We start from the raw sequence: 27,768 nt of genomic DNA on the forward strand, positions 1-27,768 counted from the left end.
ATGATTAATATATAATGAGGCGTTGCATGGCGACGGTGGAATTTTCTAAATAATGTAATTCGTCGTCTTTGGGCGGCAATATAAACAGAAAAATACGGATAGATATGCGATCCTTCACTATTTTGTTCGCTGGAGAACAAATGAAGCCTTGAGCGCTAAAGACTTGTACTGTTTTTCTCAAGTAAGACGGACGCAGATTTGTGGTAGTCTGATCTAATTTTTACTAAATGTATATAAACGTGTTATGTATAAGTTTGAGTGAAGTGTAAAGAACTGTTATAACTTACCGTGACGACGCACGAGCGACTCAAAGAAGACAATGGCTATATAAAAGAGCGCTCAATGGACATGATACGGACATAAAAATCTACCGTCATTGTAGTATTAAGCTTAAGGTACGATATATGTTTTAGTTATAATAAATATTTGTTCTGGGAATACTGAATCATTTAGCAGTGCTCATTTCTATTATCTCCTCAGTATTATTTTCATTTTAATTATGTATTTTGCTAATATTACAGACACCAAGATCAGCAGTCCAATGTGCGTGTTACATTGATAAAAAGAAAACTGTTTTATCGTCTTCTTGCATCAGCTTTAATATTGAATTTCCCTTTTGTGTGATGTTACAGTTGTTTTTGCGCCCTTAAGAAATTTCTGGTCCCTTAGGAAATTGTTTTGTCATAACAATAACTTCACAACCGGGTATGATCGTATCTACGATCATGAAGTAATTAGAAAGATGATAATGCGATTTCTTAATCAATAGCACGCTAGTTGTGACTGCCTCATACCACGCGAAACTGCAAGTAAAAACTAATCACATCTCATAATGCAATATTTTATGACAATGGTCAATCCATGATTCTTACGCCAATTGTGATTGATAAAACAGTAAGCTAAATCTCAATTTCCAACTTTCCATTGAATAACAACATCACTTTTATTTTGTAACATCACAAAGTGCATATGCGAATGTAGGATCAGTATAACTTTCTTGGTTTCGATGAAGAAGCTTTGAATTCTTAATTTTCAAAGCTGGCTTGTGGCGTGCCGTGGATGGAGACAACAGTTGTCTTGTTCTTTGCAAAAAGTTCGACTTGCGATTGGTCGGAGAGGCCAACGAGCGAGCAGTGGAAAATTTAGCAGACCGTTTGTTCACATTTTGCAAAGAGAACGGGTGGCGTTTGTTCACATTTTGTGAAGAGAACGGGTGGGAGGATTTATCAACGGCCACTGGCATATTTAACGTTCTTCCAATTGGAGAGGGCGCCTATAAAACAAAATCCGTTCATCATAAGATTAAACCTGATGTATGTATTCTTCCGCGTTTGCTGGAACCTCATTGGATTTCTGTTTCACGTGGGACTGCAGCCAAGCTGTCTCAAGTACTGTCAAGTAGAGATGGGGGATCCGCTCTTGAACTAATTCATAGAGTTGAATCTTTCAAAGGAGTGAACAATCAGTGATTCAGAAAAAAAGAACGGTAGCTCCAAACGTTTCCCACGGCAGAGAGAGAGAGAGAGAGAGAGAGAGAGAGACGGAGCATATCAGCAGCGCCTCTGCTGGTCAGAGCACAGTGCACGCCACACAACACAGCCAGCGCTGGCCTCTGCCCTGCTTCTACCTTGGCTGCCTGCATTGTGCAGTGCCCCATTGGATTTTGTGTTTCACATATGCCGTGCCGTCTCTGTGCGTCGTCTGCCGTGTGCAGTGTCTGGCGCAGCTTAACTTCGCATCGCACTCTGTCGGCGATCATTTCAGTCGCACGTCCTGCCCTCTGGGCAGTTGATGCGAGCAACAGGACAGAGAGCCACCTAGCGGATAACATAGGAACTACTTGCAACAACCTGCTCACAAGGGAACAGACGATTTGTCTCGCAGCGGGTGAGTTCACCGCTCCCCCCACCCTCGGAACTCGCCCGCTCAACGCTCACCCCACCGTCTCGACTCTAGCCAGACCGTTGAGCAAAGCGACTCAGGTGTCACTCTGGTCTCTGCGGTCTCAGCTCACGCAGCAATACAGCTCGCGGCTCGACCTGCTCGACTCAGCGCCTCTGCATCGGAGTTCGTCCCTACTGGATATTGTTCTTCGTAGTAATACCGCTATGTATATTACATTATTATGTTATGTATACATCAATTGTTTTATTTTATTTTTATTTGTTTAAACTGATTAGATTAGGTTCCTGATGACTCCTCTTACTATAGGATTTTTATTATGGACACTCGAATTTACGCTTTAATTACGAGCGAACCGATAAACGTATCGCAAAATGTGATACACCAATATTTTCCTTGTTTTATTTTGCGTAAGGCTATATGCAGCACTTTCGTTTTACAGTCAAATTTATATCTTTTTTTTTTTCTGGTACGGATTTTGCGATTTTAGGCGTCTTCGGAAGGAAACGTTCACTTTAAAAATATATGGCTTGCGATGTATTTGCATGAGGTTAATGAAATTTTAATACATTATAGCCAAATATATTGTTAATGTAAATCTCAAGTTACAACATTTTCTGATCACCCAAAAAACCACGATAGTGCAAAATAAATCAATAATCAAAAACTTTGTCATATCGTGGAAATTTCAATAAACAATACAAAATTCTTACTCATTATCTGTGTTACTTCAAAATAGGATCAAATAAGATCAAAATACAGGTATAGTACTGAAATAAACCAAGTTTAAAGGGCAATGTGCCTTCCATTTATTTTCTATTGTAAATGAGTGGTGAATCATGAAAAAGAGCTAATTCATTTCAGGGAGTGAACAGTTCTGATCCAATCTCTGAAAAGAACAGTTTTGCCCATCTCTACTGTGAAGTACGATAATAGGGGTGCGTTGGGTGTTGTGCGTTATGTGCACATCAACTCAGCGATAATACGGGACAACAGCTTCACCGGCGCATTTAACTTTGACAGTACTGGTCGGTCAGCTGGTACAGCTAGCCTGCAGTGACGTGGCCAGCTGCAGTTCACACATAAAAAAAAGAGACGAGCAGAGGAGCAATACAGCTTCGAATGTCATTTAATTTTTAAGCAGAATGAAATAATACTCTGCAAATCTCCCACAATGCGCTCCTTAGACGACTAGACGAAAACCGCAACACGTTATCGTTTTTAGGTAACGTACTATTGTAATTAAAAACAAGAATGATGAAAATCCCTCACTTAACCGCAGGGTAATTTTTCTCCGTAAACTGTGTGTAACGTAAGAGAGTATTGAAGGATATCACCGTATAGTTAAATATTGAAGCCACTGAAGTTATTACTTAAAGTTAGTAATCTGGTAATTTCTTAGCTCCTTCCTTATCCGAATCCGAGAAATTCATTTCAGTTGATAACGAGCCTATCAACAACAGAATCCACGAAGCCAGCCAAGCGCAGCATTTTCTCATCTTCTTTTATGACGAGCCGTTCTATATCCCGCCAGCGTTCGGCAGTGACGTGTGAAAAAGCTGCGTTCGCTAGTTCCAGTACGTCTGGCAGCTTAACTGTCTTGTTACTTCTCGGGCCAGATCCCACAGCTTTGCTCCATATCAGTTCTGTCGGGTTCATATTGCAATGGTACAGTCGCAAATGTAAAAATGCAGCATTTGTATGATGTGCTCGATGCTTTGAAGTGATTGTTTTTCATGTTTCTATGATAATTATCTACCTCTGTGGTATAAAACAATGGACATAGTCCAAATAAAGATGATTTGGTTTCTCATTTTTGTATTAAAAATTAAATTGTTAGTTTTTCTTAATTTAAATAACTTTTATGAACAGTCTTTCACGAAACATGGATAATTAAGAATTTGTATTTGGAATGCAAACAGGAATTTCGCGTCCAAATGTAATTAGAAAAAAGAAGACACACATTATTCATAAAAAATGATGATGAGTTTTATAATTACGAGATGTAGGTATTTCAAATTCAACGAGAAAAAATGATACTGTGGAGATTTTAATGAACGCACAAATAAGCGCATTTGGTTCATTTTTCATTACACTACCGTCTGCTCTACACGTTTCATGGGGAATTGTCTCTCAACTGCAGTATATACAACTATGGGAAAACTTCAAAGCCGATTACCTCCGTAAATTAATGATAAACATTAAGAACAGCCTATTTCTCGGCACTTTGTAACCGTGTTCCACGCGCGTGTTTCACGCGGAACAGAAAGCAGCCTCAGCATTTTCATTTTGTGCATTAACAGCGCGACAATCGGATGCTCGATGCTTTGACTGTACACGATTTTTGAAATAAAAACTATGTATCTAAAGCGTGGACAAGAAAAACGTTGATCACTGTTAATACATTTGAATATATTAAAGATTCATTTCACGTAACTTAGTAATAAGATGTCTAATACAGAAGTAGGACCAACTGCCAAGAGCGTAACAACACCAGCATACGTGTGCTACTGCTTCTGACCAATCATCGCCTTTGAGTTTGTTTACATCAGGTTTATTCTTATGATGAACGGGTTATAGTGGCTGAAACACAGTCGTACCCCCTCAGGGATGAGGCGCCAGGTCACAGAGTATGCTAGTGTTAGAAAATATTCGGGATTCGTGAGTCAAGGGCTGGCGCAGTGGTGAGTAATATGTGCTGCTTTCTTGCGCGCTCCGAATAAAACTTTTGGTTGGGATTTCGATTAGACGTTTCATTTGATAATTTGGGCAATTTGTACAGTGTTACGTTCAACTATCAAGAAAATTACGTGGCTAAATTTTCCGTGTGTAAACGTTTTTGGACTTTGTACTTAGTCCTTGAAAGCACGATTTGATTTCATTCGTCCACTCATGTTAGGGTCGCTTCATTGTGCTCTGCGCATTTTCTGGAGAAATATGAATTGTCAAAAACTAGATTTGGCGGGAACTACTCATGATTTGCGAAAATTATTATGTTTTAGTAGGATTTATGAATTAAGTTTCTAGTGGTTTCCTTTTCCCAGCAGTAGCGAGTGTTCGAGTTCCAATGTTTACAGCACAGCAACAGTTTCCCATCCTTCCGATGACACGTCATTTTGCTGATAGAATAGTGCTAAGAGAGTCCGTTAGGAAGTCAACCCCCTTAAGAAACCATGATGTTAAGATGACTTAGAGCTGTTAAATGAGTAGCAAAATTCGAAGAGAGGTTATCCAGGTTTAAATAAATGTCCTTTTTTATGGAGGATAATTCGTCAGTGTTTTCCTCCAGATGAATTTCTTTTCGTCTCCTTGAGAAGTGTTTTTTCCTAAACGAGTAATAAAATTCGTTCCATGCTCAGACATTCTGAAGTTGCTATAGTCAGATTGCGATGCACATTGCATTTTCATAAATGCACCAAACTCATTTAAATTCTCTTAATGGCTTCAGACGTCACTTCATTCAGTGAAACTTGGGAATAGGGCGGCATTGCCTGTTCCAGCACAGTGGCTTCACCAAGTCCCTGGAATACACCAAAAAGGTGGACCCATATTTCAAGAATATCCAGTTTCAGAATCAGTCAGTAATCAAACAATATGTAGCATCAGTACGCAAAGTAAATATGAAAGGAGAAAAATGAACGGGTATGTTTTGTCTACGACGTTCTGTAGGCGGAAAGACGGACACACTTGATCAGGTTCTTAATAATAATTATTTTGTCACGAAATAGTTACAAGGGTGAACGGCCGGATGTCAGCGTACAATGGACACAATATTTCGACAAAAGACCACCTTGCCATCATCAGCTGCGCGCCTGATATGTAAAAGTAACGTTTAGTTGTGAAAAGGGTAAATAACTTATAGAAAAGTTTAATACAGCACTGAATGCAGTACATTTTTAAGTTTTTTCCTGCCTAACACTGTTAGTTCCCGACATTCCGGCTACGTGGCATGCGTGAATGAGTTATTCCAACAGTCATCATGGATTCATATAACGGTGCAGTGTGTGCAGTGTTGCTTATTGTTTCATGAATCCGAATCCACTACTACAGTTCAGAGGCAATTCAGGACTAAGTATCGCTAGTAATCACATCAAAGAGAAACCGTTTTTTTAATTTAAGAGAAAGTGACAAGCTGAGTTTTGTGTAGAAATGTTTAACAAAATGCTGACTGAAGATGGTTTCCTTAATAAAACTGTGTTCAGCGACGAAGACAGCTTCCATACCTGCGGTAAAGAGAATAAGCACAGTCTTCGGATACGGAATGATCGGAGATATCGCCACATCATCGAACGTGTACTGGGCTCACCTAAGGTAAATGTGTGTATGGGGTAACATTAAAGACGGTTCGTTCCTCCGCTTCTGAAAAATTCGACGGGCTGCGACACTGGATAACACAATGACCCAAACCAGGGCTTCTCAACCGTTTCAGCTGGCGGACCCCTTCTTCAGTCGAAAATTCATGGCGGACCCCTAGTCAGTCAAGAGCACATCAATTTTAAATTTCAGAGCGAAACCCATGGGAACTGAAAGCTTCTTAATGCAAGTGCCATGTTTCCAATGTCCCCCCCCCCCCCCCCCCCGAGTATCAATAGCCTTTTGTTTAGAGATGAACGAAAACAACTTGAAATTAACGATCCAATTTGAGTTCCCATTGTATCCAGACACTTACTAGTGGATTTAGTCCCTTTGTTCAACACACTATAGCCTCATTAAAATTACTTGGTAACTGACATTTCACACGTTGGAACTGCCTTCCTCCAAGAGCAATCAACGCCACATCCAAACTGTTCGCTGTTGACAAGCTGCCGCTTGTGGTCTGTTCACTTCCCGTGTTTGGCTACTGTTGTGTAAGGAACATGCATATTTCGTAACAGTCGTGTGTGTGTGTGTGTGTGTGTGTGTGTGTGTGTGTGTGTGGGTGGGTGTGGGTGTATGGTTTTTCGTGAAATCCGAAGAAACATATTCAAATGCATGTAAAGTCTATGGGACTTGAATGCTGAGGTTAACCTAAATTTAACTTCCGCTAAGGACAACACACCAACAAACACACACACATGCCCGAGGAAGGCCTCGAACCTCCGTCGGGAGCGGCCGCGCAACCCACGACGACATGGCGTCTCAGACTGCGCGGCCATTCCGCGCGGCTGTGAAGAAAAGAGGCAGACCCATGATATGGGATACAAACACATCACGAAAGAAAAGAGGCCAAGGAATTACCTTTAAAGGACTACTGTGACATCTGTTGTGCAATGTGTGGGAATACATTCACCCAGTTTACATGCGTTTCCAAAACCGGATTTCGTAAGCCCATGTCCGAGTTCCGCTTTTGGTTCGTCAGATAAACACTTCAGAATCGATTCTGGAAATCTGCTGTTATAAAGCCGTTTTCCAGTTCCACAATCGATTTTCATGCCCATGTAAACAACTTCGAAAGTCTAGTTATTTTTACGTCTTTGCGTATCTACTGAACGGCAGCTGTCAGCCCATAGCCGGCTGCTAGTAGGCCGTGTTGCAACAGTGTACTGTCAGTTGGTAGCTGGCAACTGGCAGGAGGCGTGGCAACAGTTTAGCCACAGCTGACAACTTCAATTACTACTTGGACACTATATCGTGGCAGTCAGCCTCGGCTGTAAACAAATCAGGAAAACAAACAAACAGACTCTCTTATTTCTAAATAAGAAGACAAAGCATTTCACAGAACGTAAGACTTTTTTCCTGAAAGGAAACAATTCTGGCAGAGGAGGTTTACCTTTTACAAGGTGGCACGTGAAAAGTCCTCATTTGTTTACATTCGCAGCCAGTTGCCACAATATAGTGTCAGAGTAATAGCAAGTAATTGTAACTGAAGTATAGGCAGGCCATATTTTTAACTGAGAGGACAGAATATTACAAAGAAAATAATTAGCTTTAGAGATCATTTTAATTTTCGCGACAAAAATATCAATGCCAACAGAATTCAGTTAATAATTATTTTGTAAATGATAGAAGACAGAAACAAAATTCCTACAGAGTTATAGTTCAGGTACGTTCACTGAGCATCTACAAAGAAAAATGCTTTCTTCTTTACTATAGATGAGTCTGTAGGAATAATAATGGAATCCTAATGTGATGGTTGAGGGTGCCTCTCCTGACACAAATTTGAAAAGTTGGGTTCAATTCTTGACAACTGGACATGGATGTCTGATTCCGCATCTAGACAGCTTCGGTACTTAGTTTTGTGGGTAGCATAGATCGAGAATCCAGTTTCACACATGTATGTTGTGGCAAACGGAAGTAGTACCCGTTTTGCCTTTTCAACAAATGGATAGTATTTCTTGTTATCCAAACGGATCCAAAAGTGAGTAAAACTGTCAATGTCAAAACTTGATTTCAAGGTAGGGTCTGTGGCAATTTCTATCAACAACTCATATTCATTTGATGATAGAATGTTCGGGTTTTTGGATACAGTGAATGGTTTGACCACCCATTCGCATTTCTGCAGCTTCTCATTTTCAGCTTTTGGGAAATAATGCGCCAGAGATGTTCCAGGATTTGATGAAACAAACTCTTCCCCAGCGCCAATGCCTTGTTTTTCAAAAACTCCTAGAGAAGAGGAATACACTCGACCTTCCCCTCCTCGACACTCTCTGCCCAAAAATTGATTTTCCTCTTGAATGCTCGAACTTTGTCGATAGCAGTGACCTTTGTTTCACTTTGCCCTTGGAGTGAAATATTCATTTCGTTCATTTTGGAGAAAATATCTGACAAATAGGCAAGTAGACACTGCCAATTTTCGTCATTAATAAGGTCTGCTAATTTGGGGTTATGCTCCAAAAGAAAGCTAAGACTTCCAATCTTAATTCGTATAACCGAGAGAGTGCATTCCCACGTGAGAGCCACCTCACTTCTGAGTGGAGAAGCAGGGAACGATGATGGCTTCCCATATCCTCACACAGTATTGTGAAAAGTCTTGACTTCAACAGCCTTGATTTTATGTAGTTAATGATTTGAATGGATTCGTCTAAAACTTTCTTGAACGAAACAGGCATTTCTTTCGTAGCTAAAGCTTATCTGTGGAGAGCACTATGACTATTGCTGCAATTCTTGGCGTTTTCTTTTATTTTCGTTATTACTCCGACTGTAGGACCCGTCATAGCTTTTGCACCATCTGTGCCCACATATATGCAATTAGACCATGAAACTTCGTTAGTCCTTAAAAAATCATCCAACAGACGGAATATTTCAGCACCTGTTGTGTTCGCAGGTAGTGGTGTGCACAGTAAGAGGTCCTCCTCAAAACATCCAGAATATTCATAACGGGAAAAAGCCAATAAAATCGCTAATCCTGCAACATCAGTGGATTCATCTATCTACAGAGAAAATGAATTGTGTTGGATGCGAGAAACAACAGTGTCTTTCACATCCTTTGACATGCCAACAATGCGTCTCTTGACAGTATTGTTTGATAATGGCACCAAAGATACAAGCTTTACTGCCTTTTCATCTAGCATGCAAGAAACAATATCATTAACAAACGGCTTTATGAGATTTTCTGCAATGGTATGAGCTTTGCCTGTTTTTGGCACTCGATAACTAACCAAGAAAGAAGCTTTTAATGAATTTTCGTTAATTGTTTTTGGATGAGTTTTCACGCAATGCTGAGAAGCATCTAGTTCAGCACTCTTCCTTTTGAAAAAAAATCGATGTCTTTAGCCTGGAAATCCAGGTGAGTACCTTCAAAATGATGGCGCAATTTAACTGCAACCACTGAACTGTTCGGAAGGACTCGCGCACAAATTACACACTGAGCTTTACCCACCTTTGTCTCCATAAATCCCATTTCTAAATAGCTTTCGTTGTACTTACGGTTCTTGGTTATTTCACTTCCACAGGATATTTCAACCAATGGAGTACTTGCAACGTTTTCACATAATCCGGCTGTGGAGCTTCTTGTGATTGTTCTTCCTTTGGTCGTCCTCCCTCCTCATTCATTGCAACTGGAAACTTCCCTTGTTGTGAAGGCGATGGAGAAACTGCACCCTTCTTCAATGATCCCGCCTTCAGCCACCGATCCATGTTAGAAGTAATGAACTGGTAAAAAATCGACTTACGAAATAGGTAGTACACTGACAAAGCAAATTTAACATTTAATGATGCCTGGGGCGGCATACGTGCTAGCGAGCGCTGTGATTGGTCGACAAAGCTCGCTCCGCGCATGCGTAAAAGGTTTCAGCGCATCTAGCGACCGGCGCCGGCGCGCAGACAATCCTCGTATTGTTGCGAAACAGTCGATCAGAGAAGCCGCATTCTCCGACACTAAACTGTGTATGCGTTCTCACTTAGGAACCGCAAAGGGTGCTTGGGAATACGACCTGAAGTTAAAAGTACTCGTGTTTTTCACATGAAAAAATAATAGCGATTAATTTGATTTTCACATTTTTATTCAATAATTTTACTCATTATTTTACACGATTTGGTGGAAGATGGCCGCGGACCCTCTAGAAAGAGCCGGCGGAAGCCCTGACCCAAACAATTGCCACCACACATCAGGACTTCCTTCGTTGGATTTGGTAGGAAGCTGATTACAGATGGGACATTTGTCTTGTTACAAAAGGTAACTAATTTTTGAAGACCTTGTATTGAGCCCCTTGGACTGTGACATCCGGCTGTATACCCGTGAATCAACTGGTGTCCAAAGTTAAAACAACTATCCGAAATTTTGCAAGGTTGCGTTTATTTTGCCGCAAAACTGTATAATCAGGAGATAGTAAAGTAGAAACAATATGAAGAATACAAAACGTAAACAACTAAAACATGCATAACGGTAGGCAAAAATGTTCTTCGTTTTTTTCCAACTTAACAGATTTACGCACACATTCTGACAACTGGTTAATGCTCTCAGTGTGGGATGTGCCCACCTCTGGAAGCAATACAGGCCTGAAATACGACGGGGCACACTCTGAATGATATAAATCTCGCGTTGAGGCAATAACGCCCATTTTTACTGCAGTGATGCTTGCAAATCTTGATTGGTGGATGCTGTCGTGATGCAATCCGTGTCCCCAGTGCATCCCAGGCGTGCTCTATGGGATGCAAATTGGGAGAGCTAGCAGGCCGCGTCAAGTGTGCAATATCTTCCGATTCCAAGCAAACATCAACCACGTATGTTCTATGAGGTCTTAAACTAACGTCTAGCAGTACGAAGTCCAGGCCAACAGCACCTAGCAACAACTGCACATGAGGTCTCAAGATCTCGTCACGATACTATTACCAGTTATACCTTGACGACGTAACCATACAATTTCGTGAAGAGGTGTTCGAATGGTCAATAGGTCAATATAATCCCTGCCCACACCATTAGGGGTCCTCCTCGATATCAGTCTCATTCCACAATGGTTGGGTCCTGAAATCGTGTTCCACGTTCCCTCCAGATGCGAATCACTCTTCAGACTAAATCAGCACTCATCTGCGAAAAGAACATTGGCCCACTGTTCGACCGTCCAGGCGGCATGTTCACAGCTCCCCTCTAGAGGTTCCCTCCTGTGTAGACGTGTCACAGGTACACATACAGCAGGTGTCTGAGAACAAAGGTCAACCCACCGAAGCCTTCTGTACACGTTCTGCCTCGCTAAAACGCGTCCAGTGGATGCTGCAATGTTAGTTGCCAGTTGCCGTATAGTAAGTACTAAGGCGGTACTGTCGTGCCCTTACAGCCAAATAACGGCCGGCCGAAGTGGCCGTGCGGTTCTAGGCGCTGCAGTCTGGAACCGCGAGACCGCTACGGTCGCAGGTTCGAATCCTGCCTCGGGCATGGATGTGTGTGATGTCCTTAGGTTAGTTAGGTTTAACTAGTTCTAAGTTCTAGGGGACTAATGACCTCAGAAGTTGAGTCCCATAGTGCTCAGAGCCATTTGAACCAAATAACGGTTATCTCTTTCTCATGGTACACGTGGTCGGCCCCGCCCTGGTCTTCGGGATAGTTTCGATCTTTATATACTGTCGCCACATCCGAAAAACAACATAGCGATTCACTTTAAGCCATCGGGCCACAACAGTTTGCAACTGTCCTACTTCCATTCTTCCCATGGCCTTCCACAGCAGACAGCCTGGTAGGTGTCTTCTCTGTACCATACTGCAACGTCTGTGACTGTGTACACAGTGAGTGTGTATGTGAGATTACCCGGCAAACACTACCCAGCTCGATAGGTGCCCTGACATAACCGTTGGCGTGGTTGTCCGTTGACCAGAATGCCATCTTCCGTGCATGAGGCGATCGTACGGACATCTGTTGACAGTTTGTAGGATTATATAGTGAATTAGACACAGGACGGGGAAATAGTAGTTCGTTGCTATAATTTTGGACACCAGTGTATTTAGTCATGGATTACACCGGGAGAAGCTTAAAAATCAGAATTACTTTGTTGTTAAAATTAATGGAAGATGTCAAAACCATAATTTTCATCTGTTTACATTACGAGTGACCGGTGATAGTAATTCTGAGTCACTCTTACTACCAATTTGTTATACAGCGTTACCGCAGTGTACAGAGCAAGGTAAAGGGTTTTTTTCCTGGTTTTTCCGTGCAATTACACGTACATCCTATTTGTGTCTACCAGCAGCTGCATCATATCTTAGTATTACTGATTCGTTTGCAGTTACAGAGATCGTTTACTCAAACTGACGTAAAGCTACCTGAATCCATTCAAATCTTCCCTACATACACATCAAGACTGTTTGTGTATCACGTACGTCACAAATAATGTTCGCTATGGAATGAGTGGATCTGTCAATGTCCCTCTTAAACAGACTTACGTGTGCATTTTTATTACAGTGAGGTTTATCGTTAAGATGAATAGACGTGCAGTTGACAAATTAGTACATGTCTGATTTTAAACGGTGCGGAATATCTTAAGACAGCTTGTAACATGACTTCAATTAACTTCCAAATGTTGCAAAAGTATTCTGCCGTTTCAGTAACTACGGAGCGAATCAACAATATGTTGGTTAAGTTGTATTAATATGTGGTTAAGATCTGTTTCAAAGTCCTTTATTAATGGAATAAAAATCACGAGGTTCGAATTCAACGGACGAACGTTAAGGCAATCCCAGCGTCAGAGCTCCGACGCACCGAACGGGTAAAAGCGGTTTACAAAATTTTAATACCCGCGCACGCGGATAAAAGACGTGTTTCTGGCAGCGGCTGATTTCCCTAGACCAAGATATTTACGCATCTTCACACGGGACCAATCGAAAAGACAGGCCCGGCGTGAGTCTCCAATGCTTCCGGTAACCACGATCTGGCTGTCATCTAATGCGGTAATATCTTGCCCATACTGGGATTTCATACATTCTACGATGGACAGCCGCACCGACGGTCAACACAAACTCCCAGACATCCCAGTTGCATCACAAGCCGCACTGTTACATTCGCCGTGGCTACAGGCTCTCTCTTTCTCTTTCTCTCTCTCTCTCTCTCTCTCTTCCTTCTCTCCGCCCCCCTTCCCACTCTCTCTTCGACGCAGCAACTTTTTCTATTTCTCAATAGTGTAAATCTGTTGATTCAAAGATCTGGAACAAGGTCCACTTAGCCTTGCGAGGCCAAATTAGAAGCTGATTGTATAAATAATCAGTCATGTGACGCAAGCTGCCAAAATGGTGTCAAGTAAGAACGCTTGCATAGCACCAGTCACTACAGAACACTTATCTGTTATTGTTTTCGCCGGCCGGGGTGGCCGAGCGGTTCTAGGTACTACAGTCTGGAGCCGCGCGACCGCTACGGTCGCAGGTTCGACTGCTGCCTCGGGAACGGATGCGTGTGATGTCCTTAGGTTAGTTAGATTTAAGTAGTTCTAAGTTCTAGGGGACTGATGACCTCAGAAGTTAAGTCCCATAGTGCTCAGAGCCATTTGAACCATTGTTATTGCTTTCGCGACACATGAACTTAACAACAGTAGCAATAAACTACAACCCTGGCCTCTAATCCGCATCAACACGAATTCTTCTCGTTTAATTTTTCAGCTTTCTTTCTCCACCCAGCACTTTTGCAGATATTTTGAGGACTCCTGGCGACAGTGTGTGTGTGGCTGGGTGCAGGACGCCTTTTATGGAAATATGGTGAAGCTGTAAGGCCGAGGGTTTCGAGTGGACGCAGCAGGTACAGCTGAAGGACGTTGTCGAATGTCACATCATCATCACTACCATCATTCATATTTTAGGCCCCACGACCTGTTGCAGGTGGAAGTTTGTGAATGATTTCAGATATCCCTGACTGCGTTATGAGTGCTGCGCAAGTTTGGTGGTGGGACTACTACGTTACTGCTTCCTAAGCAGCAAGGTTTTCCTTCAGCACGTGTTCCCCTAGGATGGTGCGCACTCTGCACGGTGGTAGCTTTTTCCCTCTTCTGCTTTCGAGACTGATGGTCATCATCAACTGTAACCCTGGGAGAGGACACTCGGTGTCAGACCTATCAGCTGGACCAACCTTTTTTAAAAGATATATTCGCTTCTATCATTCTTTCTTCTCCCTGGCACAGCTTGGCTGCCCAAAACACCACGCGCAGAAATATAATAAATTAAATGACACACAGTCTACGTATATGATAAGGTGACGGATATAAGCCGATTCACGGATGGTTGACTGGTAAATTCAAGATGATATGCTCGAGGACAATATTATGGAAATGGAAGAGGATGTAGATGAAGATGAAATGGGAGATACGATACTGCGTGAAGAGTTTGACAGAGCACTGAAAGACCTGAGTCGAAACAAAGCCCCCGGAGTAGACAACATTCCATTGGAACTACTGACGGCCTTGGGAGAGCCAGTCCTGACAAAACTCTACCATCTGGTGAGCAAGATGTATGAAACAGGCGAAATACCCTCAGACTTCAAGAAGAATATAATAATTCCAATCCCAAAGAAAGCAGGTGTTGACAGTTGTGAAAATTACCGTACAATCAGTTTAATAAGCCACAGCTGCAAAGTACTAACACGAATTCTTTACAGACGAATGGAAAAACTAGTAGAAGCCGACCTCGGGGAAGATCAGTTTGGATTCCGTAGAAATACTGGAACACGTGAGGCAATACTGACCTTGCGACTTATCTTAGAAGAAAGATTAAGGAAAGGCAAACCTACGTTTCTAGCATTTGTAGACTTAGAGAAAGCTTTTGACAATGTTGACTGGAATAATCTCTTTCAAATTCTAAAGGTGGCAGGGGTAAAATACAAGGAGCGAAAGGCTATTTACAATTTGTACAGAAACCAGATGGCAGTTATAAGAGTCGAGGGACATGAAAGGGAAGCAGTGGTTGGGAACGGAGTAAGACAGGGCTGTAGCCTCTCCCCGATGTTATTCAATCTGTACATTGAGCAAGCAGTAAAGGAAACAAAAGAAAAATTTGGAGTAGGTATTAAAATCCATGGAGAAGAAATAAAAACTTTGAGGTTCGCCGATGACATAGTAATTCTGTCAGAGACAGCAAAGGACTTGGAAGAGCAGTTGAACGAAATGGATGGTGTATTGAAGGGAGGATATAAGATGAACATCAACAAAAGCAAAACGAGGATAATGGAATGTAATCAAATTAAGTCGGGTGATGCTGAGGGAATTAGATTAGGAAATGAGACACTTAAAGCAGTAAAGGAGTTTTGCTATTTAGGGAGAAATATTGAATTTAATTGATGAAAGGAGAAAATATAAAAATGCAGTAAATGAAGCAGGCGAAAAGGAATACAAACGTCTCAAAAATGAGACAGACAGGAAGTGCAAAATGGCTAAGCAGGGATGGCTAGAGGACAAATGTAAGGATGTAGAGGCTTATCTCATTAGGGGTAAGATAGATACTGCCTACAGGAAAATTAAAGAGACCTTTGGAGAAAAGAGAACCACTTGTATGAATATCAAGAACTCAGATGGAAACCCAGTTCTAAGCAAAGAAGGGAAAGCAGAAAGGTGGAAGGAGTATATAGAGGGTCTATACAAGGGCGATGTACTTGAGTACAATATTATGGAAATGGAAGAGGATGTAGATGAAGATGAAATGGGAGATATGATACTGCGTGAAGAGTTTGACAGAGCACTGAAAGACCTGAGTTGAAACAAAGCTCCAGGAGTAGACAACATTCCATTAGAACTACTGACAGCCTTGGGAGAGCCAGTCCTGACAAAACTCTTCCATGTGGTGAGCAAGATGTATGAGACAGGTGAAATACCCTCAGACTTCAAGAAGAATATAATAATTCCAGTCCCAAAGAAATCAGGTGTTGACAGATGTGAAAATTACCGAACTATTAGTTTAATAAGTCACGGCTGCAAAATACTAACGCGAATTCTTTACAGACGAATGGAAAAACTAGTAGAAGCCGACCTCGGGGAAGATCAGTTTGGCTTCCGTAGAAATATCGGAATACGTGAGGCAATGTTGCCTGGAGTGAGACAGGGTTGTAACCTCTCCCAGATGTTATTCAATCTGTATATTGAGCATGCAGTGAAGGAAACAAATGAAAAATTCGGAGTATTATTAAAATCGATGGAGAAGAAATAAAAACTTTGAGGTTCGCCGATGACATTGTAATTCTGTCAGAGACAGCAAAGGACTTGGAAGAGCAGTTGAACGGAATGGATAGTGTCTTGAAAGGAGAATATAAGATGAACATCAACAAAAGCAAAACAAGGATAATGGAATGTAGTAGAATTAAATCAGGTGATGGTGCGGGAATTAGATTGGGAAATGAGAGACTTAAAGTAGTAAAGGAGTTTTGCTGTTTGGGGAGCAAATTAACTGATGATGGTCGAAGTAGAGAGGATATAAAATGTAGACTGGCAATGGCAAGGAAAGCGTTTCTGAAGAAGAGAAATTTGTTAACATCGAGTATAGATTTAAGTGTCAGGAAGTCATTTCTGAAAGTATTTGTATGGAGTGTAGCCATGTATGGAAGTGAAACATGGACGGTAAATAGTTTGGACAAGAAGAGAATAGAAGCTTTTGAAATGTGGTGCTACAGAAGAATGCTGAAGATTAGATGGGTAGATCACATAACTAATGAGGAAGTATTGAATAGGATTGGGGAGAAGAGAAGTTTGTGGCACAACTTGACCAGAAGAAGGGATCGGTTGGTAGGACATGTTCTGAGGCATCAAGGGATCACCAATTCAGTATTGGAGGGCAGCGTGGAGGGTAAAAATCGTAGGGGGAGACCAAGAGATGAATACACTAAGCAGATTCAAAAGGATGTAGGTTGCAGTAGGTACTGGGAGATGAAGAAGCTTGCACAGGATAGAGTAGCATGGAGAGCTGCATCAAACCAGTCTCAGGACTGAAGACCACAACAACAACAACAACATGCTCGAGTGCTTGAGACGAACATAATGCGAAGTGTGGACGCATCAGTATGGAACTCAGAAAAACAGGCCAGGTGCAACTAGGACTCGCGCAGCGAGTGTTCCGTACAAACTTAATTAATAGGTGTGTTCAAAAATAGGTTGACTTTATATTTTTATGAAAAAATATTTATTTATTCATCAATGTTCATGTTGTACAATTCAACGTGATCCCCCTCAGACACAATACACTTGTGCCAACACTTCTTCCAATCCTCGAAGCACTTCTCATAAGTACTTTTTGGTACAACCTTGAGTACTTCCAGCGATGCAGTTTTTATTTCCTCAATCATTGAAAATCTTCGCCCTTTCATAGGTCTCTTCAGTTTTGGGAACAGGACAAAGTTGCAGGGGGCCAAATCCGGTGAATATGGTGCCTGAGGCATAATTGTCGTATTGTTTCTGTCCAAAAAATCTCTCACAAGCAACGATAAATGAGCAGGTTCATTGTCGTGATGCAAAAGCTATGAATTGTTGTTCCACATTTGCGGCCTTCTTTTTGCGTATTGCTTCTCGCAAACGGCGCATAACGTCAAGGTAATACTCCTTATTGACCGTACGACCTTGAGGCAAAAATTCGTGATTCACTACGCCACAGTAATTGAAATAAACAGAGAGCAAAACTTTGACACTTGATCGAACTTGGCGTGCTTTTTTCGGTCGTGGCTCTCCGGAATGCTTCCACTGCGACGATTGGGCTTGCGTTTCGACGTCTTAACCTTAAACTAATGTTTCGTCACCACCTATGACCCTTTTGAGCAAATCATGATCTTCGTTGACGTCATTCAAGAGCTGCTGACGGTCTTCCAATCAAAATTGAGAAGTTTTGCAACAAACTTCGCTGACACAACAAAACATCCGAAAAAATTGAATGGCACGAGCCGACAGATATGCCAACATCTTCAGCAACTTCTCTTTCAATTCGACGATTTCCCAAAACAATTTTCTTCACAGCTTCGACGATATCTGTTGCTGATGTGTTGAGGCAACCAGAGCGAGGTTCGTCATTGGCATCTTCTCGGCCATCTTGGAAGAGCTTGTACCACTTGTAATTTTTTTTTTCTTACAGCAGACTCACCGTATGCCACTGTCAACATTTCAAGTGTTTTGGAGCACTTGATTCCCTTTTTCACACAAAATTTGATGCAAATTCTTTGCTCCATTTTTTATAATAATCGAAAATCGGCGAGCACATTAAAACATGTCTAACCTTTCTATCTTTCAAAACCCAACGAAGTATGCTGTACACTTGAAACTGTGAACATATGTTCGGGACATGTGTACCAACATAACAAAAAAATGATAGATAATCGAATGTACGTTGCCCGCACAATTTGAAAAGTCGCCTTACTTTTTGAACAGCCCTCGTATGTATATAGACAGTTCATTCATTCCGAGAATCGAGGATATTTACGATTTTTGCACCGATGCTGAGAAGATATCGGTCCCAGGTATTCCACGACTTTCGAGAATGTTTTACTTTCAACACAAAACAGTATTTGATTCTTTTATTGCACTACCTGCTTCAGTTACGAATCATCATCTGGTACGAAACTCGAACCAAATCACCTAACGTATTACGAAAATGGAAACAACGGGATGCAGATACTGACACATTCATGGTCAGAAATATGTCAATGAGGATCAAATTGAAAAATAATATTACAGTATATTAAAAGCCGACAAGAAGAGCTGTACCAGGTATAGGTACAGGCGATGTATAAACTGGTCAACTGCACCGTTATGTGCATGTTTTAATTTCAAGTTTGAAGACGGATAACAAATGACAAAAGAAATACTTTTTCGTGTGATATAATTACAAATTAACAATTTTTGGAGTTTTCCCTTGCTTGTGCTGCTTCTTGCCGAATTTCATGATTCTATGCCAACGGGATGTACCCTACAGGTTTTGATGACTGAGTTTTCGAGTATCAAAACATGTCACATAAGTGGCCGTGTTTTTCGACTGAAGTGACTTAGAAGCTTAAGATGCTTACAACGCCAAGGGACAAAAGATCTTATTATGAGACATATACTTGAAATTGATATGTCTACTCGTTCCTGCGAAAAAGAGTGCTTAACAGTAAGACAGACAGACAGACAGAGAGACGGGCGGACAACCTATAAGGGTTCCGTTTTCACAGAAGATGGAGGCATGGAATTCTAAAAAAGACTAGGATGGAACTATCCAACAGCAATGAAATTCCTGCAGAGAAGGAGAAGTATTTTTTACAACAAAACCTGAGCAGTTTGATTTTAATTTGGTAGGTGTGCTACGAAGTTATTATCACCACCATTTTTAATCATTTTTCCCCACATCTGCTGATTTATGTTAACGCATATGAGGTGTATCCAAAAGTACGGAGCATTTCTTATATTTAAATGTTGGTAGCTCAGAATTAAGTTCACGAATGCAGGGCATCTGTAGATTTTATCGGAAACAACAGAAGTGATAATCTTGGTTCAATAGTAGTTTGACTATGGGTGAAAGCAAACTACAGAGGCTACGAAAACCGTTACTGCAATTCAATTTTTGCCTTTGAAAAGGAATGTTCAGTTGGTCGTACTCTTCAGACGTTGTAACTACTTTATAAGGACCTACAGTAATGAGTGAAGGAAAGACTAGAAAACATTGAAAGTGGCTGTATGACTGTGCATGACAAACAGCGGACCATATCCAGAGCGAGGAATCCGTGCAAGAAGCGGATCAGAAAGTGCGGTCTGACAGACGATGCAAGACTGAAACTCTGGCTGAAGAGAATTTCTTCATGTTGGGCGCACCACTCATATTTAACATATCGACCTAGGGGTTGGGTAGTTTGGGGAAGGAGGCCAGACAGCGAGGTCATCGGTCTCACATATCGACCTAGGAAAATACTTTTAGCACTCAGTTTCGATCACATGAAAATACCCTAAAATCCGGAGCTTCGTTGCTTGAAAACAAAGGGAGTATGTCATGCAAAGAGAGATTCGGTGAAGTAGATGATGAAGGAAAGATAAGCAGTGTTAAAATGTAAGTAGATACACAAAATCAAATGGTTTACCGATACTGAGAAAAGTTAAAACGGTTTACGATAGATCCGGAGTTGCAGACTTTTTTTTTTTTGCTGTTTCGCTGTATCAGTTTGTTATGTAAACATTGTAATTGTAACTGGGATAGTAAAACGTCAGATACACTATCAGAGAGTTCTAGGTAGTACTGCGCCGTTTTCCTTTTATCAGTCAACAGCAAAGGACATCGCCAGCAACCGTATCTCCTCGGCAAGAGAGTCGTAAAATTGTATTTTACAGAATACTTCGCTGTCCCATGTCGTAAGAATGCCCTTCATTTAATAACATTGCAAGTTGTTTTGGATCAACTCGAATTCTAGTGTTACGTTTTATACAGAACAATGTTGAAATCAGATGGACTGACAATGTAAGAAATGAGGATGGTCTCTGCAAAATCGGCGAAGAAAGGAACGTATGGGCAACACTGACAAGAAGAAGATACAAGATGATAGGATATGTGGCAAGACATCATAGAATAACGTCCATGGTACTCGAGGGAGCTGTAAGAGGGTGGAGACTGCAGAGGAAGACAGTGATTGGAATAAATTCAACAAATAATTAAGGATGTAGGGTACACGTGCTACTCTGAGATGATGAGGTTGGCACAGGAGAGGATATCGTGGCGGATTGCAACAAAATAATCAGAAGACCGATTACCCAAACAAGGGCTTAATTGTTTCCACTTACTTTTCGTTAGGAGTTCAACTCGTACTTCGTAGGGTGTCTCGTGTATACTGGTTTAAGTCGGACCGTCAAACAGTGAAATACGCGATAATGCTTATACAGCGGCTGCGGGAGCGTGAACCACATACTGTTCATCAGACTTAACACACCCTGATAGGTTACACGCAGTAAAATCACAATTCTCAATAATCAGTACAGGTATGATCGTCTGTAATAAACAAGCAACAGTTCGAATAGAATGTAAACCAAGTTCAGATCAAGTACGAGGTGCATTAAAGTTCTAAGGCCTCCGATTTTTTTTCTAATTAACTACTCACCCGAAATCGATGAAACTGGCGTTACTTCTCGACGTAAGCGCCCTGCAGACGTACACATTTTTCACAACGCTGACGCCATGATTCCATGGCAGCAGCGAAGGCTTCTTTAGGAGTCTGTTTTGACCACTGGAAAATCGCTGAGGCAATAGCAGCACGGCTGGTGAATGTGCGGCCACGGAGAGTGTCTTTCATTGTTGGAAAAAGCCAAAAGTCACTAGGAGCCAGGTCAGGTGAGTAGGGAGCATGAGGAATCACTTTAAAGTTGTTATCACAAAGAAACTGTTGCGTAACGTTAGCTCGATGTGCGGGTGCGTTGTCGTGGTGAAACAGCACACGCGCAGCCCTTCCCGGACGTTTTTGTTGCAGTGCAGGAAGGAATTTGTTCTTCAAAACATTTTCGTAGGATGCACCTGTTACTGTAGTGCCCTTTGGAACGCAATGGGTAAGGATTACGCCCTCGCTGTCGCAAAACATGGACACAACCATTTCTTCAGCACTGGCGGTTACCCGAAATTTTTTTGGTGGCGGTGAATCTGTGTGCTTCCATTGAGATGACTGGCGCTTTGTTTCTGGATTGAAAAATGGCATCCACGTCCCATCCATTGTCACGACCGACGAAAAGAAAGTCCCATTCATGCTGTCGTTGCGTGTCAACATTGCTTGGCAACATGCCACACGGGCAGCTATGTGGTCGCCTGTCAGCATTCGTGGCACCCACCTGGATGACACTTTTCGCATTTTCAGGTCGTCATGCAGGATTGTGTGCACAGAACCCACAGAAATCCCAACTCTGGAGGCGATCTGTTCAACAGTCATTCGGCGATCCCCCAAAACAATTCTCTCCACTTTCTCGATCATGTCGTCAGACTGGCTTGTGCGAGCCCGAGGTTGTTTCGGTTTGTTGTCACACGATGTTCTGCCTTCATTAAACTGTTGCACCCACGAACGCACTTTCGACACATCCATAACTCCATCACCACATGTCTCCTTCAACTGTTGATGAATTTCAATTGGTTACACACCACGCAAATTCAGAAAACGAATGATTGCACGCTGTTCAAGTAAGGAAAACGTCGCAATTTTAAGTATTTAAAACAGTTCTCATTCTCGCCGCTGGCGGTAAAATTCCATCTGCCGTACGGTGCTGCCATCTCTGGGACGTATTGACAATGGACGTGGCCTCATTTTAAAACAATGCGCATGTTTCTATCTCTTTCCAGTCCGGAGAAAAAAAATCTGAGGCCTTAGAATTTGAATGCACCTCGTACACGGGCAGAAGTCGTCTAGTTGACGGCCTGAATGGTTCAAATGGCTCTGAGCACTATGGGACTTAACTTCTGAGGTCATCAGTTCCCTACAACTTAGAACTACTTAAACCTAACTAACCTAAGGACATCACACACATCCACACCCGAGGCAGGATTCGAACCTACGACCGTAGCGGTCGCGCGGTTCCAGACTATAGCGCCTAGAACCGCTCGGCCACTCCGGCCGGCCGGCCTGAATGCAACAGCAAGCTTTCGGTAATAGTAAACAATGGATCAGTTGTCTGCTAGTCAGGTACACTTGCGCAGGAGGCCCCTGTATCATCCCGCATTACACGACGTGTTGCTGAAGGGTGTCTTGGATATCTGAGTCTATTTGGATACAGCATCCCTTCTCCATTGGCCAATCCCAGAAGTGTGCGACCACTGAGCCTGGCCCCGCAGCTATCTCTATGCTCTGTTACTTCGACGCGTGTGCTGACATGCTTCTTGACAGGGGTCATTTCTCTTTACAGCTATGGGGGCGGGCACTTCATCAGCATATTTTAATAGCAAGACAGTGACATCCTGCTGCAGAACCGAGAATGTCCGGTTTAAAACATAAACGCTGGGAAACCAAGGATTTATGTTTGTATCGGTCAAAAACAAATTTTCTAGTTACTTGCTCTGTTCCGGTTGGTTTGGTTTGGTTGTTTGGGGAAGGAGACCAGACAGCGTGGTCATCAGTCTCATCGAATTAGGAAAGGATGGGGAAGGAAGTCGGCCGTGCCCTTTCAGAGGAACCATTCCGGGATTTGCCTGGAGTGATTTAGGGAAATCACGGAAAACCTAAATCAGGATGGCCGGACGCGGGATTGAACCGTCATCCTCCCGAATGCGAGTCCAGTGTCTAACCACTGCGCCACCTCGCTCGGTACTCTGTTCCCTGTACACATGCACAAATATTGCGTTCATCTCTGTCTCTGTTTACTGCAATTTGTAGCGAAATTATAAGTTTATAAAAAATGGCTCTGAGCACTATGGGACTTAACATCTGTGGTCATCAGTCCCCTAGAACTTAGAACTACTTAAACCTAACTAACCTAAGGACAACACACACATCCATGCCCAAGACAGGATTCGAACCTGCGACCGTATCGGTCACGCGGTTCCAGACTGAAGCGCCTAGAACCGCACGGCCACACCGGCCGGCTATAAGTTTATATTTTATCTCACTGGCTTATGAGTTTTCACGCTCAGTACTACAGCAGACTGCTTAAGCTTACTGTTTCTACCCTTAGTGGTGCTTTTCGTCTTCTCTACAAGCATATGCAAGCACGTTGTCAAAAAGACAGCACTTTTTTTCAAATCAGAACACGACTGCACATGCAATCCTGCTGTGGAATACAGAGGTACACAATATGATACAACGTGCCAGGAAGAGGAGAGCGTTGCGCACTAGTCAATAGGAACATGAACGTTCCAGCTAGGGTATGCGCATAATGTGGACGGCTCTTAAAGGGTTCAGGATATGAAAACAAAGCTTTAGGGAAAATATAATATATAGCTGGGTACCGACAGTGTTTCATTCCTTGCACGAAACATTTTTATTCATATGTAAGGAGCAGCGTTATTTTACGAGAGAGAAACGTTTTTTAACGACTTTCGACATGTTGATCTATGACCGCGACTGTTGATGAAGATAACGTAACAGGGGAGGTGAGACGATGAAGCTATGCTTAACCCGCAGTCTGAACCGTCAAATTTAGCACATATTCGGACTCTCTTTGCGGAAAAAAGTTACAAATATTAACCATATATATTAGAACACTTCTCCTGCCACAAACTATGACTGTCATGAAAGGGGTGAACGGAAGAGAGTCAGAGAAAGAGAGACTACGACAATAAGTATCTGCTGTGGGAATCAATATTCGAGTAATTTTGAAGTGTTTCAGTGGAGTAAAACTACTGTTATTTGCGTAAGAGGGTGTCACAGAGCAGTCATCAGTATACCAATGTATAAACAACTGTGATCTGACATACAACTTCTAAATAAACAAGATAATAAAGTCGATGAAATAGTAATTCAATAATAAAATTTTTAAAGAAAGTTAAAGAATGAGTAATGCGTTGTATATTGGAATAAGATGAATACAGGACCAGTAAACAATAAAGTTAATCTTGGATTGTTAGATCTGGGGTGGCCAGGAATTCTGAGTGTGAGGGCGGGGAAGAGGGGGTAACTGATTGCCCTGTGTTTATGTAGATAGAAGTGCAGTCACACTGCTTATGATGGGTTCCATATTTCTAAAGAACGTAGTTCATAAACGAAACAAATTTTCAGTATTATTTATTTTTGGCGAACTGAAGACATAACATAATTCTTATTTGGTAAAAACTGTCGTCATATGGACAGATACGGACAATTTTAGATATTTTTGCACGCAGGTTGCTACGTAGTCGTGACTTATTTAGTTTCATAATCGAGAAAAGTCCTTTCACACGTATTTTGGTCGAAATATTTTGCCACGTTTGTAAATTCATTAGATCTAGAAAAGGCATATGACCGGGTTCCTAGGAGGAAGTTATTGTCTGTTCTACAAGATTATGGAATAGGAGGCAAACTCTTGCAAGCAATTAAAGGTCTTTACATGGATAGTCAGGCAGCAGTTAGAGTTGACGGTAAATTGAGCTCATGGTTCAGAGTAGTTTCAGGGTAAGACAAGGCTGCAACCTGTCTCCACTGTTGTTCATATTATTTATGGATCATATGTTGAAAACAATAGACTGGCTGGGTGAGATTAAGATATGTGAACACAAAATAAGCAGTCTTGCATATGCGGATGACTTAGTTGTGATGGCAGATTCGATTGAAAGTTTGCAAAGTAATATTTCAGAGCTAGATCAGAAATGTAAGGACTATGGTATGAAGATTAGCATCTCCAAAACCAAAGTAATGTCAGTGGGAAAGAAATATAAACGGATTGAGTGCCAAATAGGAGGAACAAAGTTAGAACAGGTGGACGGTTTCAAGTACTTAGGATGCATATTCTCACAGGATGGCAACATAGTGAAAGAACTGGAAGCGAGGTGTAGCAAAGCTAATGCAGTGAGCGCTCAGCTACGATCTACTCTCTTCTGCAAGAAGGAAGTCAGTACCAAGGCTAAGTTATCTGTGCACCGTACAATCTTTCGACCAACTTTGTTGTATGGCAGCGAAAGCTGGGTGGATTCAGGTTACCTTATCAGCAAGGTTGAGGTTACGGATATGAAAGTAGCTAGGATGATTGCAGGTACTAGTAGATGGGAACAATGGCAGGAGGGTGTCCACAATGAGGAAAACAAAGAAAAACTGAGAATGAACTCTATAGATGTAGCAGTCAGGGCGAACAGGCTTAGATGGTGGGGTCATGTTACACGCATGGGAGAAGCAAGGTTACCCAAGAGACTTATGGATTCAGCAGTAGACCGAGGAGAAGGTACCTGGATTCGGTTAAGAATGATTTTGAAGTAATAGGTTTAACATCAGAAGAGGCACCAATGTTAGCACTGAATAGGGGATCATGGAGGAACTGTATAAAGGGGGCTATGCTCCAGACTGAACGCTGAGAGGCATAATCAGTCTTAAATGATGATGATGATGATGGTGATGATGATGATGATGATGTAAATTCATTGTGGAGGTGCTTGATGAAAAGAATGTGGACCTCCCGGACAGTTTGAACGTGAAAGGTCTTGTCTTTAAAACGGAAATTACATTGCAGATCAGCAATTCACTCTGCACATGCACAGGGACGCTTTCAAATAAACCGAAAAACGATCTCGAAAACAGCTCGAAACAAATATAAGACCGGCAGTGTTCTCAAAACTTTTAGAAAACAATCTTTGTAATTCTTTCATGGCCGCAATGAACTCGTCAAAACACACGTTTTCTTGAACGCAAGTGAGCTTAATGACTGGATTGTATTTTTGTTCGAATTTGTCCCTTCTAAAATCTGATTTTACTTTTAAATACATTCCCGTTGAATCAGAAGTAAGCTGTTCCTCACCTTGCAGTTTCTTACTGTGGATAGTGTGTAATCAAGCCCACTTAAAATGCAACATCCGCAATCCATTCTGGGTGTTGTGATTTTCGTTCTTGCAGTCCTTTGCCTTCCTTAATTCAACAATAACGGGTTTTAAATTAAAAATCGTTCCAGGCATGCCCCTTGTCTTAACCAAGATACTTTGCAGTAACATATAAAGTCTGTGAGCGTGGGGTTGATCTGAGATGTACCCTTTACCCTGTGGCTCCTGCAAGATGCAATTTCGACCCCCACACTACTACAGAAGTCAGACAGACGCTCCTAACGTTCTAAAGAGAAATGCCTGAAAAACTTTCAGCAATAAATATCTTCTGGAGTGGTCCGCTGTAAGGAAATGACACAAAAATTCACAAAATTTCTTACGTAACTAGTTGGGTACTTGGGTACTGGAGTAGTGCTAGTTAGTGTAAGAAAAAAATGAAACTAACGAAAATTATTATTTATTTTGCAAAAATTCACAATGGCACTTTTAATTATGAATTGAACATGTTACATCCTGGTTCTTTTCGGAATGTGAAGTTACCTCTCAAGGATAGGATTCGCTAATGAAATTTCTATACAATGTTTAAGATTGTTATTGACTTGGCAGAATGGCTGAGAGCCGCGCCTACTCAACTTGAATAATTATCCATTAGAATGTTGCTAGGTATGGTGGAGGCTGTCGCGTGTGAAATGCAGTGAAGGGTACTGTTGTGGAGGAAATGTGGGGCTCGCAAGAGCTGTAGCGCACAATACCGTAACCTGCGATGACTGCAGTCTGCGCCGCTCGCTGCTGACAAATAAGATAACTCTCGTTCTATCTGCATTGACCTACGCCAATCAAACTCTCCCTACGCCTTGATGAAGTCAAGGACTCCTATTCGCCCCTAGTCTAACTACTGGCGTGGTACACCGGTCAGATAACCAGTCCACCGCGATGCCACTCAAAAATTCGCTCACAGGCGTTTAACTATAACTCTGTCCGTTCACACCGCACAATAAGTGTGTCGGCCAACACAGTGAACAACACTTAATCACAAGGACTCAATATAGAGTTGCACTTCGATTCGCTCTCGACAGAGGTGCTCTCCCAGTGAGGTGCTGAGGAGAGACTTGTTCCTCGCTATTTGAGTACACATACGAG

Source organism: Schistocerca cancellata, chromosome 6, assembly GCF_023864275.1.
Source record: "Schistocerca cancellata isolate TAMUIC-IGC-003103 chromosome 6, iqSchCanc2.1, whole genome shotgun sequence".
NCBI lineage: Eukaryota > Metazoa > Arthropoda > Insecta > Orthoptera > Acrididae > Schistocerca > Schistocerca cancellata.